The sequence below is a fragment of the Corvus moneduloides genome, chromosome 6 (genome assembly GCF_009650955.1).
Source record: "Corvus moneduloides isolate bCorMon1 chromosome 6, bCorMon1.pri, whole genome shotgun sequence".
Taxonomy (NCBI): domain Eukaryota; kingdom Metazoa; phylum Chordata; class Aves; order Passeriformes; family Corvidae; genus Corvus; species Corvus moneduloides.
In genome coordinates this window covers 13,637,285-13,654,892 of record NC_045481.1, presented here as the reverse complement: position 1 = coordinate 13,654,892, position 17,608 = coordinate 13,637,285, and positions in this window count along the sequence as shown.

Sequence of the window (17,608 nt, the reverse complement as noted above, 5' to 3'; positions counted from 1 at the left end):
ATTAAGTCCTTACCAGTTACTCAGTGACAATGACTATGCTGCTGTAAAATTTTTGAATAACTTCAGCAATGAGATGCCATTTTAGCCAAGTATGCATTATTCTTTACATGATGTACCAGGCTACCATCTCTGTTTCTGTTTGTCCAGATTTAGCAAAGCAATTTTCTCTTCATGTAACATAACTGATAATAAGTAAGTTTTTGGAAATTTTTGTCCCCCTACTAACACAGATGTTCTCTGCGTAGTGGCTGACACATTGAAGGAAATATTCCAAAGACAAGAAAATATTCTCTGTGGCTTCTGACTATTTTCAAATCCTTTTATTGCCAGCAGTGTGCTTTACAGCTCTTCAGTTCACAAGAGTCTTTCTGTAACTAAGTGAAGAAGGCATGCAAAAAGGTATTCTCTAAGAGATGACCCAAGAGACAATTTGTAACCATGATAATTAAAACTAATCCTGAAACATATACCGCTGAACTCTTCACAAAATACATGCTCTTCTGAAGAGTTTGCAGTGGTAGAAAATCAAAACTGCTGTATAAAAATGGAATTTTTCTGAAAAAAATGGTGGCTTATGGATGTCTGTAAGATGTTTTCAGACCAAACCTTTTCAGACCTGAGCTTTTGCCAGAAGCCTCACAGTGGTGCATTTAATATATAAAAATGAAATTTAAAGAATTTGTGACAGACCCCCCACAATTAGACTTCAGCACATGACAGCCATTGCAGTTCATATGATAGCCATTGCAGTCAGTGGTGACCTGGCATCAGAAGGTCTCAGGAGACAGTGACATCCTTTGGGACCAATAAGGCTGGCAGTCACCTTTTTATCATTGTTTACAGTGTGTGTGGTTTGGGGTAGGAAGAGGAACACTATATGACTAAAAGTTGTATCTCCTATATACACCATTGACCTGATCTTTTTCTTTTCCCTTGAAAAGTTTTTGTCAGGTGACCTCTGCTGAGTTCTGTAACCTTCTGACCAAACAACCCCTCTTGTCCAAAAATCTGAGAGAGAGAGGAGAGAGGGCATTCTTTGTATGCAAGAATGTGTAGCTCGTGTTGTATCAAACTGTTGAAAATAAAGCACAGTTGCTACAAAACTGTTACAATTGTCTCCTGGAAATACATTACTTTTTTCCCTTTTTTACTCTTGTAACAAGCATTACAAGCTACATGATATTTTCCAGACAATCTGTGTGCCCAGACGTGGCAGAGTTGAATTATTGTCCTGCTCTTTAAAGAGATAATAAACTAGTTTCATGTATGATGTAGCAGACAATGAATTCAGGAGGGAGAAATACATACAACTACAGTCAGGCTGTTAGATAAAGTCAGAATATGATTTTGGGCTCAGAAAAAAAGAAAACTATCTTACTCCTACTATTGTAAGATGCTAGCCAACTACCTAGGATGGAAAAGGAAAGTATAAAATTCTGTAATTGCATATTTCAGTTTTGTAACTGCATATCTAATACCACTTTTAGCATGGTGTTGACATGGAAGTGAGCAAATCATTTGAACTGGTGAAATTTGCAGAGTGACAGATTACTGATGAAATATGTTTCAGATGGAAAAATAAACAAGTGTAAAAGTTAAGTGCAGGATCCATTTCAACGGCTAAAGGTAGTTTTGTGTACCTAGGAACAAAGAACTACAGGACAATGTCATGTGAGAAACAACTTCAACAAGGATTTATTTGTGCATATTCCTATGTGCACATATTCCTAGTGAAGTGCAGTGGTTCAACATGTTGATGGTACCTTCAGGGGCCAATATAGAAGGTTGTTTTAGAAATAAGGGAATATATTCATTTTATATAGATAGAATAGCTCCTGAAATAATGTGTCCATTCCAGATATTCATGGTTAGAAAGAATACTGATATATGGAGAGTTTGAGATTAAAACCACTACAGGATTGGTTAACATAGTGAAAGACACCTCCTACAGAAAGTAAACTTGAAGAATTTCAGACTGGTTAAATACATGTTTGGGGTATATGACAGGAATTCTTGATCTATCAGGTACAACTAGAAAAAAACCTCTAATTGTTAATAGCTGAAGCTGGACAGAAGATGACAAGGAACTGCACACTCTTCAGCAGCCAAGTTACTCAATCACAAAATAATTTTCATTATGGAAGACAATAAATCAAGGAGGAATATTTTTGTCTAAAGATTATCTGTGAATATAGATTAGCAGATACCTAGTTGAAGTAGAATTGAATATTAAAAATGCATTATTATAAAAAATAAAATTTTTAAACTGGAAAAAATCTGAAGCAAATGTGATAATCAGAACTGCTATGATAGAGTAGCCTTTGAGGGTGATTATTTTCTGTTCTTGAAAATATTAAACTACAGCCTATAATGCCAAAGAAAGTCACATATTTTAGTGAAATATTGAAACCTATGTTAATGAACACAGTGGAGTTTCTGTTTCTGTAGGCCTTCCACTGATTTATCAAGCCAGCAAAATACACCAAGTGCTCATCTTGTGTGTTTAATGTTTGTCATATTGGTGCCAGAATACCTGGATAAACAAATGAGCAAAAATATATAGTGAATAATAATTATAATTATTTAAAGGGGCACAGATATGATAAGCAACAAAATTCTAATAATTTTTTTGTATCTGAGGCAAAGTTCCTGGATTTTAACTAAGAGGCAGCAGTTTCTTGAAAACATTTACACCTAACTTCCAGTTTGGTGTTGCAGCACCTAAACACCTTCAAATTATTTTCCTGAATCCTGCTGAATTTCCTGAACGTCTTACAATTATTCATTCCTCGAGTTCCTTGATGAATTAGTGCAGGATGCTTAAAAAAGCCTAACAGATTTTGGAAGGTTTTCTTTTCTGATGTGTCATTTTAAAGTAAGGATTAATTTTGCCACAGTACATTCTTGGTTTTGAATGTTTTCTCAGCTTGGTTCTCTAATTTAGTCCTTCTAATTACTCCTTCTAATTTAGTCCATTCACTAACTTCTATACTTTTCTGCTTAAGAGGAATGACTACAAGGTGGATTTTTTTTGATCAAAGGCAGTTGGACATTTTTCTGTGCTGTTTTGGAGGAAAAGAGTCCTTGGACAGCATCTCTACAAATAAGATTTCTCATGAAAAGGAATCCTGCCCACTTTTCACTAAAGCTTCCATGTTTGTATTCTTTAAAAACATAGTTTAATGTTTGTGTGTTATCATACGAAATGTGTAATATGTAGCATCTTGTTTCCGCAAAACCCCTGTGGAGACAATAATAAGATATAAAGTTGCAATTACATGTATTATATGGGATCGATTAGACTAGCTGGGAACACATACCTGCATTTAAAACAGCTCAACCTCATTTTGAGTGCCCTTGATAATAGAATTTCTATCTATCTTTAGCATTTTTCATCAATTGATTTCAGTGTACTCTATCATTTAGGGTTTCATGTTCAAAAGCGTACTAAGAAAATGAGTTTCGAAATAATAAAATCCCTGTAGCACAGGGTATGGTGAATACTTCTGAAGTTCATGTCAAGGGGATCTTCAGATGATACCACAAGTCAAGCCCATGAACTTGCTGCCAAGAAAGTCAACTTCTTCACCCGCCCAGGAAACAAGCTGCTCTTGCATTCTGCCTTTGTAATACTTTCTCCTTTGTCTGCGCCTTGTAATGCTTTTCCCCCCCTGCTCAGATTTTTTAGGTTTGTATGTCTTTCAGTTAAATCTTTCTTAGAAACACTGAAAGCAATAGAGATGCCCCTTGTGGTGGAACTGTCCAGAACACAATCATTCAGTTTTGGTCAGAAAATACAGAACTCTCTGTGTTAGAGAGAGATATATATTCCCTTGGGTTTTGCTACTCCGAGTAATAGGGGAGAAAACATTCCAAATAGTTGTAATTGGCAATAAGATCAAACAAAAATATAAGAATATTTTGAGTACGATTCTCTGAGGTACTTGATGGAGAAAACCAGACATAGGATCTGATGATCTGGATCAGAGACATGAACCTTTTCTCTCAAGTCTGTTGCTTACATATTAAAGAGAATCGAACGTTGGTGTATGTTTTGGTGAACATACATTTTTGCCAGCATAGCCTTAATGGACTAAGACGATTCTGTGGATATGTTTTCACATACACTAGAGATACTCATGGACTGGATCATGACTTAATTCAAAATGTCAGCGGAAAAGTAAAGAATAGCAACAGTAACAGCAACAATAACAATAGTAAAACATGCACAGAAACATTTTAAATTGTTCTCTTAACCTTGGCTTCCACCATTTTTTTTCTTCTGTCTCAAGGTTGTTTCTTTCTTTTTTTTTTTTTAAATGCTAATGGATAGACAAGCTATCAAACAAATCTGGTAGCAAATATTTTGTGATGCTATTTAGTACTTTTTGAACACATGCATAATATACACTTTCTTTGTGAGAGAGATTGGGAGAGGTTTCTGACTGAAATTTCAGTCATGCTTATAAAATGAATGTAATGTGAGTAAGTTAAAAACATGTTGTTGCAGACTAGTAAAAATTTCAGACAGAACTGGCCCAGGTTTCAGATGAAGTACTAGACTAACATAATTATACTTTTTAAAAGCTAAACAGAGGTAATATGAGTTATTTTGTACGTAGTGACTGCAAACAGTGTTCCTGCTCTGCATTTTCATTTCACATTGAGCCTGAAATGACCACAGAACATTAAAATAAATTGTAAATTCTGCAATAATTTTGGCAGGGTTTTTTTTTTTCTTTCGTTCTTTTTTATTTTTTGTCTTTGTTTGGGGGTTTTTGGTTTTGTTTTTGCTTGGCTTTTTTTGTTCAACAAACATGCTGTGGAGTTAGAGTCTAATTAATATCTGCTATTTGCATTGTGTGTTTTATTCTGGGCAGTAATCTTATGGACATTCTAAGTGTTTTGGTTCTTGATGCTGGGGTTGCATAAGAAATACAACGAATCTACAGGTTTAAAAATAATGTAGGATTTTTAAAATTTGTCAGAATGCAATGAGAAAAGGCTATTCCTTGATTTGTTGGTGGTTTTTTTTGTTTGCCTGAAATGTTGCAGCTGCAAAAGTACCCCTCAGGTCCAATAATTTGTTTTACAGAAAGAAAGGCAGTCATGTCAATTAGCTGCATAGTGCCCAAATATGCTATAAGTGTATCTGATTATTTTACCAGATTGATCAGATACGTTTTCACTATCTAAGTGGTAGAATGTTTGGTTTCCAAAAGTAGCATAGAATACTGTTTGAACAAGAAGTTTTACAGGCATTAGTAACATGTCTGTGACATATAACTGAATCTAGAGCTATTGGTGCAACAGAGAATTACAGCAATCTTATTATTGACTTAACAAATGAAGATATTTGAGTGACTTGCACAGGGATTTTCCTGGAAAATCAGAATTTTCATTCTAATATGGAGCTTGGAATTATCTGAAGGAAAACAAAAATAGTGCCTAAGAGCCAGGTGAAAATATTTCTCATGAAGTAAAGTAAAAATCTAAAAACTCAGACCAAGAAAGAAGTGCATTGACGAAACAATTATTTACTCATCCCTACAGAAAATTTTTTAAATACTATTAGGCCCTATTAAAGGCTAATTTTAATTTGTAGAAAAGTACTTACTCCCAAACTGCTCATATAGTGATGTCAGACTGAAATCTCTTGCACCTTGATCTCCTACAGAGAGTACTATGAGAAACGAAGCATATATTTCTAATTAAGAGTCAATAAAACAAACTGCTCAACATGTCTCTCTATTACTGTACTGGATGTAATTGTTTTCAAAATACTGAGCTTAATCCAGTATTTTAACATGATCTGGGGTTTAATCAAAATCATGATTACAGCATATTTTATGATAATGTCTCATTTACTCCACATTTCAAATCACAGTAGGATAGCATAGGAATAAAGGCTACATGACTGCTTCTGTCTCTACCACAGTTACCCTGTGTCCGGGGAAAGATGTTACCCCTCTGCACCTCACTTTACAGGTCTGAGAAGTATGGATAATTATACCCTTCCTGAACAGTTGCTTTGAGTTCTGTCAGTTTGCCACATATTATATTATCATCCACTTCTATTTCATGGTGCTATTCATTAGAACTTAGGAATTATTAAGCAAGCTATTAGGCTATAATTAAGGAAGTGGTGCCTGAGTATGCAGAGGTCCAACTGAAAACTTATGCAGATAGCTAAAAGTATTGTCTAAAGATTTCTAGAGGTCAAGCTGAAAGTCTGTCCTGAACTGAGGCTGAACAAGCTCCGGGAAGATTCCTAGATGGCTTTGCTTTGGTAAGAGCAGAGAGATGGCTCTGACAACTAATGAGGGTAATAACTTCGCTGGTTACCGAAGTAATTTTATCCTACCCAGCTGCATTTTCTCTCTTGCCCAAATTAAGCTGAAGCCTCCTGTTTCTCATCCATAAGTATTTCTGATGTAAGAGCCTAAAGACGTGCATGTTAGGAATGTTTTCTATGGAAGTATATAGCAAGCAGTGTGCAACCATTTTTCAGGGACAGTATTTTTTTCCCTCTGTGTGGACAGGGACTGCTCTGCCTACTGTATCATGGTCATATATGGTCAGTTCATAATCATTCCATAATATGATTTATCTTGTATGGAATGTATTAATGATATATGGAAGACATAATTATAAGGCATAATCATGTAATGAAGAACAGTTTATCTCTGAACCTTACAAGCTGGCATCTTGTGAGCAGTCATCAAATTATCTGTGCTTTGTTCCTGAGGAGGGAACAAACTCTTAGCACTGTTATGTGTTTGTGCTCTGGTACTCTCCTGTGATCCACTTTGTTTTAAAGGCAGCTGATAGATCCCACAGTGTCAGTGCTGATGCAAGTCTCCTTCCCCTGGCCATAAGGACATCATCCATCAGTGCCATCAAAGCTATCATCCTGCTTGGTGTTTGTGAGGGAGTTGTGTGAAGTGTTTACACCTCATAGTTTCCCAGTAAATGACAATAGACATCAGTTTGTATCTATCTCATGAGTTTGAAACTTTCATGAAGATGAATGGAGTGTGTCACATCAAATAAGCTCAGTGCCCTCCACTACTGTATTGGGATCCTTTCAGAGTTCCGCCTTTGTGGAGTGCATTTCACCTGCATTGAGCATAGATATTGAAGTAGTTGTGTTGTTTCAGTCAAAACATTCATTGTTAGGAGAGCATGTCAGTGTCATTTGCTGCAGGCTGGTGTGCTTTTTATGGGTATTTGTAATCTTTAATCAAGTGCAATATTAATAACATTGCATTCTTTTATATTCCTGTGTTTGCAAAGATTGCACTGTTTACCTTTTCAAAAAATAGAAAAGGCTGTATTGAGTTAATTTTCTTTTGCATGTATGATTTCACACATTTTTCTGTCAATGTCACATGAGTAGATTTGGGTCAAATTTGTGTTAATTTGCTGTATTGGAAGTGAACTTTAGGAGGTTTACACAGTGGGAGCTGGTGGGAACATATCTACACACTCTGAAACCTTTACTGCTTTTTTTTAAACCCCTTGACTTTGGCGTAACTTAGTTAACCTCATTTGTAATATAGAACACCATTTTAGGATGAGGGAAGTAATGTGTGAATAGAAACAATGGTTAAAAATTAAACACTGTTTCTGAGTGATTCTCCTCTTCTATATAAATGTGCACATAGGAAACCTAGGGCTATGTATGCTGTTTCTAGCCACATGATCTGTCAAGGCTTTCCAGAACCAGTTTTCTACAAGTCCTTATTTTTAAAGCAGAAACACTAAGTAGTGAGTCCTACACTGAAAACTGAAAATAATTTGGCTGGTAGCATAAACTGAACAAGAATGTTCCCCACATAGTATGGAAATCTTGCTAGCAACTTCCTTTCATTCAGAGTCTATCACCCTTTTCCATAATGGATTTTCAGAATATTTTAAGAACAGATTATATCTGCACATTTTCTATTTCCTTCTGTGGTACATCTTTTCTTTCTCAAAGTACAGCTAAATCTTGCCCTTCTGGTATTGCTAACCCTTATTTTGTCTCACACTTGAAATTGCATTATAAATTCCATGTGGCAGGACCTATTCATTCTTATGGTCGTCTAAAGTGCCAAGAAGAATTTCATGTTGTGTAGAGGTGATAAATGGTTAAAGACTTTTAAAAAATCCTTTTGGTTATATTCAGTTCAGTGGATGGCTTTGATGCTGAAATGCACGGTTCGAAGAAACAGGCTATGTGACACATTCAAATTTTAAATAATCCTAAAAGTGAGCTTTCCAGGCCAGTATAACAAGCCAAAAGAAAGTGGAAATGCAATGATATATTTTTAATATAAATAATAGCAAGACAAGTTTGAATTATGACAGTGTTACCTCACTGATGGAGTGACGTGCTTCACTAGTAAGAAAGAAGCACAATGTAATATAAGCAAGCAATTTAACAAACTTTGATAGTGAATGCGACAGGGGTCTAACAAGGTTCATTAGCAAGGTACACTTGACTTTTTACTGCATAGAAAACTGTCAGGGAGACAGTTTTGTATCTTGTTGAGTTGTTGAGTCATGAGGTTTAGAATAGATCCTCTTGCTTTGCTCAGAGAGGAGTCTAGGTGCATCTGGATCCACTTCTAGTCTCAGATTTGGTCAACTGTCTGTGGCTAGAGGATTATATCTGCACAGTCAATCCTTCAGACCACTTACATAAGAAGTCAAAGTTTATCATGCTGTTAATCACTTAGTGAGGATCTGTTGTGGGAAGGGATCTCTCGACCTGGAGGAGCAACCTTGAGAGGTGTCCCTGCTCAAGAAGAGATCCTGGCGTGCAGCCCGCTGCTGTACAGGAGAGCTCCACGGGCCCTGGGCTGCCTGCTATTTATAGAGAAAGATGAGTGACTTATGGTCATATTTGCATACCAGCAAGACGTCTGGGTCACCATTCCAGACAGTCCTTGGCTGCCATGTCCAGAGTAAGATGCATGCAGCTATCACAACACCCATGGGTGGTTATAGCTTAAGCTGGGAGGCAGGAACACACCGTGATTAAAGAAAGTTTATAGCAGAGTGAGGAATCGATCTCAACTTTTCTAGATTTCAACCAAGACAAAAACTTTAATTCTTTGTGCCTTGTTCTCTGCTTTTCTGTTTTGTACAAGGGTTTCTTCCTTTGAATCCTGTGATCTTTTAATCAAGACACTTCTATAAAAGATTTCAGTTGCTGTTTTACTGAAACAGAAATTTGTATGATATTTTTCATGTCTTTAAACAAGAGAAAATAAAGAAAGAAAACTACTGTCATGTAAAATCATGTTAATGTTCACACATTTATCAGGAGTGTAAAAATTTCTTGGTTCATCTTCTGTCTACATGTGGAAATGTGGCTTGGTGACTGTAGAGAGCCCAGACAAACACATATAGTTAAAATGCATCTTGGCTATGTGTGTACAACATGGGTCTGCTCTCTGAAAAACCTGAGGTTTGAGTCCTGCTGCACAACAAATTACAACTCCTGAGTTAATCCATCTGCAAAATATGGCAAATGATACTTGTCTCTTTCTCAATGAGGCCTTGCTGCATAATAAGGGTTATGTAGTGCACAGAATTATTAACGTCAGATGAAGAGCTGCAACTAGAACTCGTGGCTCACTGCCCATCATATTTTTGCTAGGCCAAAGGGTGCTTTACAGATGTAATTTGCTTGTATACTCTGGATTTCTATATAAATTTTTGCAAGGCATGGAGTATAATGGATGTGATCAACATACAAGGAGTGCCATGGAGCTCAAGGCATGCCTAAAGCAGTTAGGAGCTCAGTGTGCCAGGGAAAAAAACTCAGAGTTGGCATGCCAGGAACTATGGGGTTCAAGTACCCTTTGTGCAGATTTAATTCATTCATGGGAGTGACTGACTTCTGCTAAAAATATAGTAAGGATAGAGAAGGGGTTACTCTGAGATAGTTATTGGAGGATTGTAGACCGAAGTAATAATGCCTGGCAAAATTAAAAATAGAATTCCTGAATTCTATGAGTTGACAGACATCTACTCAAAGAGCTTATTCTGAGGCTTTTTATGTTGTGTCTTTGTAGGCAAAATGTCCATGAATGCCAATGGGATTTTTTTCTATATAAAGAATGCTGGAATACATTGTAGTTAGTAAGAACTCTTTTGCATCAGAGATTGTTGAGGAATGGTTTTGATGGGCAAGTACAACTTCTAAAGACACTCATAATTGGTACAAATTTCCATTAAACTGATCCCTTGTTGATATGAATCTAAGAATTTTGGTGAATCTGATGGAGATACAAGGTACATGCCAGCTAAAGAACTACTCCCATGAGAGATATTCAGTTTGAGCTCTGCTAATGGGGGTGGAAAAAAAGCGGGGCCAGCTTCTACTTATGTCTCCCTCGAACTACCTGTTGGATTCCTGACATGGCTGATGGTCTGAAGAAATGTGATTGAAGCTGGATCACTTATCTATGGAGAGGGCAGGATAAGAACCATTTATACCTGCTCTCATTTGCCTTCATGAATCAGTGAGTAACTGCCTAGCCCTTCTGAATATGTAGGGCTAAGGGGTATTTAATAGTGAGCATTCAGTATAATTAAATATCTGCTAGTATATTGCACATATTTTGTTTTCACTGGAGTTATCAGTAAAGGCCCACATTTCATAAGGTACTAATACAGTATGGCAGAGATTAGTATATCACAGAGGGAGGAGGAGAGCTAAAGTATTATCATATGTAAGCTATTAGTGTAATTATATTTTTAAGTGGTGCCTTAAATTGGTTACTTGAAGTGAGTTTCCAGTTTATGTAGAGGAAACAGTAGAAAATAATTTATATGTGAAGGCCTCAGTCTTTTGTTTAAGTCAACAGCACATAAAGCATTTTAAGTTTGCTTTTTTATTGCTGAAGTCCCATAATCTATGAACACTTGGTCATGAAGTAGCTTGTTATTAAAATATAATATCATGTTCATCTGTGATTATTATTTTAATTCAGTGCTCGGTTGACTTATACAAAGCTGCCTGAACTCTTTCAGTAACCACTCTCCATTCACCTACATTACATTTAATTTATACCACGATGATAAAAAATTTGATTTATTTTACAACAGATCAGTAATTGTGCTCTACAAATAAGTCTGTAATGATAATCAACAGCATTTTCAACATAATTTAATTTGTCTTCTCCCGAGAGGTAGTTAAATGCAGTAATAATAACACTACTGTTATGGACTCTGCTGCAGTTAATCATGGCCTGAATATGCAGACAGCCCCAATATTGTATTGACAGAAATTAAATTAACCATCAGCTTGGGCAATCAGTGGCTGTACAGCTATTAAAAGTAATAAAGGCAACAAAACCCAACCATAGCCAATTACATTTTGACATATAAACGAAAAAAGACAGATGTTTTTGATTTGAAGTTTTTATTTCACTGGAAGTAAAGAAGACATATCTTTTCATATACATTATTTCCCATGCCTTTATTAACCCATAATACACATCACAGCCTTGGAATCATACTGACATAATGTAATATCACAGGTGTATTCTGCGTGCCTCCTAACCCAAACATTTCATTATCTCCATATACAGTGGCTTCGTGTAGCATGTTAATGCAAAGGTATATATCAAAATGCATGGACAAGACAAAGTGCAATCAACATTCCAAAAAAATTTCAAGACATTAGGAAAAAAAGTGTCTTTGAGTCTTCTGTGTTGCATGTTTTCCTTAAATTCCTGCTGAGGTTAAAAGCAAAACTCAAAATTTCTCAGTGAAAAAGTCAGTGACTTGGGTTGGGTTTTGTAGGGGGCACGTTAAGAAAAAGTTATTATTTTCACTATATATGTGGTTAGCACTTCGTAATTTTTTTCTTATGCAAATGAAGCATCCATAAATTGGTAAAAGTTACTTTTATGTTGTGTTCTCTTTAATATCTCTTTTGTCTAGGGAAAATCAAACATGTAAGTGCACTCAAAATTGGCTAGTTATTATATATTAAACTACAAGGTAAAGTTTAAATACTTGCATCTGTATATATAATATTAAGCTATAAATCTTATGTAAATTTAAGGAAAGTAAAGTAGATCACACTTAACATTTATGGATATTTTATCAGAGAGCAATGCTTTTGCTTTAACAAATCAGACGAATTACTAGGTAATAAAATGTAAATATATGAATTTGTTTTTAATTAGCTTTTAGTAGTTTCTATAGGTTTACAGCTTGAAAAGTATGTATTTTGGCTTATTGTGATTTATCTCTTATGATGAAAACAGTATCTCAGGGTACAAGTGAAATAAAATAGCAGAAGATGCCATTATTCTTAATAAAAATTAAACCTAGCACATATAAGAAGAGTATTTTGAGAATTACAGTCTTATCTGTCTCTTTAGACAGTGTTTCATAATCTTACGTAGCATTTACCTGGTCTAGCAATAACTTTCTGGAGAGTTTGAAAAACTTGGCATTTTTACAACCATGTCATGAGTTGACTTTTTCAGACTGATTACTAAAGACATTGCATTTTAGAAGGCTGAAGCTTTATAGATCAGAAATGAATTCAGCTGCCTAATCCCATAGGAATCCATAAGCTTAGTTCAGATCCACTGGAAAACATAAATACATGTTTAATTTGACACATACTATTACCGAATGCATATGACTTTTCCAGCTCCTGAGCACTTCTCTGGAAAGGGCCTTAGCCAGGAGAAGAGAATAATCTTTCATCTCTAAATCTTTTTGCTCTGTAGATTTATTAAATTCAATATAGTTCACTTATGTGGAAAAGGAGAATAATCCTGCAGGAGCTAGGAGATAAAATTATGTGGCTTGTGTTACACAGCTCAAGCTAGGAGTCCAAGGTTTTTAGAAATTCCCTTCTGACCATACAAGCCATGACTTGAAGTTCTTAAAAAGAAATTTGCCCAAGACAAAGGCAGGTTTTAGAGAAGCCCTGACTGTACAACTGGAGTGGCAGATAAGCTCATGTGGTCTTTGCAGACACCATATTCTTGCCTCACCCGTTAACGGGATAAGTATAATCAAATTTCTTCAAAGACAACATTTTGGTGTATCATTTTGGTGTATATTACACATAGCATGTGCACTTACTTCTACATATGAATGTAACAATATGCTGTCAGATGTTAATGTTTATATGTAGGCTGGGTTTAGGCATGTCATGTAATGGCAAAATTCAAACTTCCTTAAGTTGTACAGCATTGACGAATTCCTTTTCTAGCTATGTTTTGGAGCTTTAACTTTCTTAGCCTTTATAAATAACTTTCTTTCCTAAAGAACAATGATTTTGTAAATAGGTAGCAAATGAGGGCCAATATCTCTTATGACACTTCCTACCAGGAAAGACAGATACATCATTCATGGCTATTTCAGTGATGACTTATCTTTTCCCTCTGTAGCCATGAAGATACATGTCATAACAGAGATCAACTATCATTGTAATGCAATTTTCCTTTATGCAGCATGTGTTGTAAATGGTGTTGATTGCTGACAGAAACTCAGAGGGTGGAAATACGACTCCTGGTACTCCCAGGGCAGGAAATACAACTTAGGCAACAGTGAATATTTGATGCATATTTGCTTTCATCCTATAACTTTCTTCCAGGCTGTCTGCAAGTTTCCATAAAGCAATCAACTGCATTAAAATGCAGTCTAGAAGTTTTGTCCCATCAGACACTACATGTTCACTCATATTTGTTCAGAAAAGTGCGATACACAACATTAAACTAAGCAACAGGTTGCTACTGTATTAATTGTAAATTGATTCAGCAGGATGGGAATCCTAATATAATTATGAGGATCTTTTGAAAATAAACCCAATCTTTAACTAGCATACCAAAAGAAAAGGCTACTTTTTGCTTACACAGCATTAAATTAAACATTTCAGCCCTTATCATCCCTATATTTCTAGAAATGGAACAACTTACCATGAACAAGATAAATCTTAAAAATCCATGCTTGGTTACAAGTGCCAGCAGCATATGAATTGTTCTTTCTTTCTTCTGGCTCTTAAATTGTAGTAATCTAGGCCACCAGAGATTTTGATATTAAGAGCAACCAAGTAAACTAATCCAAAACCAAACCTACCCTGAACTTAAACAAAAAGCCTTCCAATGTAGTTTCTAGCTTCTAGTAGCTTCTAGTAGTTTTTCTTTCTGTGAAAATTTTCTGTTAACTGTTCTTATTGGATGTGTTGCTTATTATAATTACTATTTATGGATAACATAAAATGAGGAAATATTGACGTTGAATGTCCACTACTTTCAACTGTTACCTTAATTCTTTCACCCTGATATTGACAATCTTAATATTGTAGTATCATGTATTTATCTCAAGTTGTCTTGGACAATAAGTAACTGTTTTAGAAGAATTTATCAAGAAGAATACATTTTGAAAATAATGTGATTGTATGCTTTTTATATGCAAATACACATATGTGTTATGTAACTTTGCTGTGTTATTAAATGTGCTTGAATGAAAAAATACTTGCTTAAATTAACAATTAAGAGTATACCTATACAAAAAACAGAGAGGTTAGTGTGAAGTGAAATGTATCATGAAGTAATTGTGAGTCAGAACAGAAAACTGCTTAAATGATTTGAAATTTTTGCTGAAAAATAAAAGCTATTTCTTCATGTTCCTTCTTTCCTTATTTTTTTCCTAATAGCTAAATTGTAAATGATACTTGATTTCATTTTGAGAATATAATGAGGCCCAATTAATATGACTTCAGTAAAAGGAAGACTGGCTTTTTGTTGGAAAGGTCTCTAAATGTTCCTACATTTCATAGTTTTATGATTTCTTTTTTTAAATGAATTATTTCTTTCATTCCTCCCATCCTTTCTGGAGTTGAGAAGTACTGACCACATATTTGGTCTATGCTTTTGAACTTTGACACCTTCTCTCAATTCAGTGACACATGAGCAGGGTAGAATCTAGGAGACCTTCCAGAATATCCTGGAAAATTATAGACTGGAAGAAACAATTGCTTCAGGATGCACAGCTTGTTCACATTGCTATTTCTGTCCAACAATTTATTTTGGTCTAACATTAATTAAAATATGCCCAGGCAGGTACGCAAGGAAACTCAAAAGCTGTGGACATAAACTGGTACTGGTATTTCACATTGCACCCTCTCAGAGAGATAGGACATAAACCCACACAAGTGAATCTGTAGTATTGGAGTAAATCAGTCAATAATTTGGGGGTTAATTAACTTTCAGTAAATAAAGAATCTTATCACACCTTCCTTCTTTGTGAATTTGTTAAGGCAGGTGCCACAGCTGCAGTTTCTGTTATCTAGACTGTGCTTTTGAGATATCCAGTTACTTGCATTAACATTCATTTACACGAATGCATCTACCCTCTTGCTTGCAGGAGGTTCCTTAGGAATCGGAGAGAGCATTTGACTGGCTCTAGACCTGCAGGCTGGCTGCCCAAAAATACACATAACTTAACTAGTGGGAAGAAACAATTCATTTGTAAGCAACAGCTGAACACTACTCATCACCCTTGTTATGCTGGTATTGTCTAGAAACCAGAGTGGCAACAGATCAAAACAGAAAACCGCAACTTGAAGAAACAACATGTTATTTTGATAGCTCTTGTTTTAAGAATGCAAGCACATAGCAGCTTGATTTTAAGTGTGTTGTTGTTTTAAAACTATAACAGCTGAATGAGCCCTTCTCTGGACAAGATTTTTGTATTAACTGTCACTTCTATGACTTCTGTTCATTTCCAAAAAGTACTAATGGACATGCATCCTTAATAACCTTTTATGGCCAAGTAGTTGCTAGACTTAAACATCTGATACAGGAATCTGATCCTTCTCCTGTATAAATTTTGCCATAATTGAAAAACTGTGTTTTCTCAAAAGGCACAAACAGCAGCTTTGTCATGTAAAGTATGGAATCTCATAAAGAGGGATGAGAGATTGGAAATCAAAATATTAAAGGTAACATTCAATATAAAGCCTTACTTATGGTTTCTGAGTGTGAGACTTCCCTGGGGAAAAGAAGCAATGCAGAAAATGCTAGGTCAAACTACTTAATCATCCTTCTCGAAACCTTTTATTCTTAAAACAATTCATGGACATATTATAAACTGCTGCTTTATTGTTTCCCCTTCTCATTCTGGCTTTGTCTTCTGTTCCATTGCAGTATTTCCTTTCCATCCATGACATCATCTTAACCTTCACTAAGGGAAAGGGGAAAAGAGGCAGAGAGAGAAAGGGAAAAAAAAACCTCACAAGACACCCCTCCCTTCCCCGCCCCCCCGTCCCTTTCTTGGCAACAGAAATACCTTTAAGTGTAACATAATTGCAATCTCTCTGCCCTTTCTCCCCCCTCTGGGACTATTCAGCAAACCCTACAACATACACTTAAATCTTCAACTTCTTAGAGACACTACACGCAGATGGGAAAGATTTGATTAAAATTACAGTGCTTTAGGTTCAACTTCACCTATTAAGAAAAAAAAAAAGGATTTGGTGGTGGACTTCTTTCCCTGAGAAATAACTAGGCCACAGTAATTACAGACAGGGCCCTGCTGTGCACCATGAATAGAATCCCTGGGGTGGTATTTTCCTGTAACCTGTCTATGCTGGGCTGTTGACATCAACATGAATGATAACTATGCCAGGCTTCCTTTTTTGTTGTTTGTTTTACTTTTTATTATTATTATTCTTCTTTTTATGCCTTAGAAAAAGAAGGGGAGGAGGAAGAAAATGAAATAAGTTGTAAGCATTGTGATTTACATTTTTTGTGTCAAGGATGCTTTTATGTACTTTTCTATACATCTGTGTGGTTATTTTCTTAGATTTTTCTTAAAGTTGAATTTTGGCCCTCAAGCAATGAAGAGACCAACATGAGGAGAGTAATAGGCATGGAACACTAGACACTGTGGAAGTTTAAATGTTAGCACTTTTCCTAGCACTCAAATTAGAGGGAGCTTTCATTTTTGAGCACTGACCCACTTTAGGACAACTGAGTCATATTACTAGATAATGTCCACCAAATTAATTTTATTTGGATTTCATGCCATATTAGACAGCTATACTTTGTTATTGTTTTAGCTGATAAAAGTCCTGAATTACCCAGAGAAAGTTTTACTTTGGATTACATCGCACTGGTGAAATGGAGACTAGAATTATGGCTCCTGGCACACCCCAGGCATTGAACAGAATCAGCTGAAAGTCTATTGGAAGAGAATATCTAATAAGAAAGGTAAGAAAACAGCACTACACAATATTATCAATATGTTAGGATGGGTCCAAAGAAAAGTAGTGGAAAGTTAGGTTGAGCTCTGATCATAACCAGAAGTGCATATAGGATGGTCACATGGAATTTAGAAAAAAACTTACTCTCTGGAAGTCTTCAAAAAATGACAGAAGCTAAAGGATGAAAAGGGAGAATAACAAGAGTTAGAATGGAACACCTGCAGTATTTGTTGGAAGAAGCAGACAAAAGGCAGCAAAGACAAGTTCTTCCCTTCTCCCTTTATACTAAGTGCTTGAGAAATATAAAGCACCAAATTGACCAGCAGTCTTGCGAAGCTCAAATGAAGCTCAGACTCTGCTAATAAGGGAAAGTTG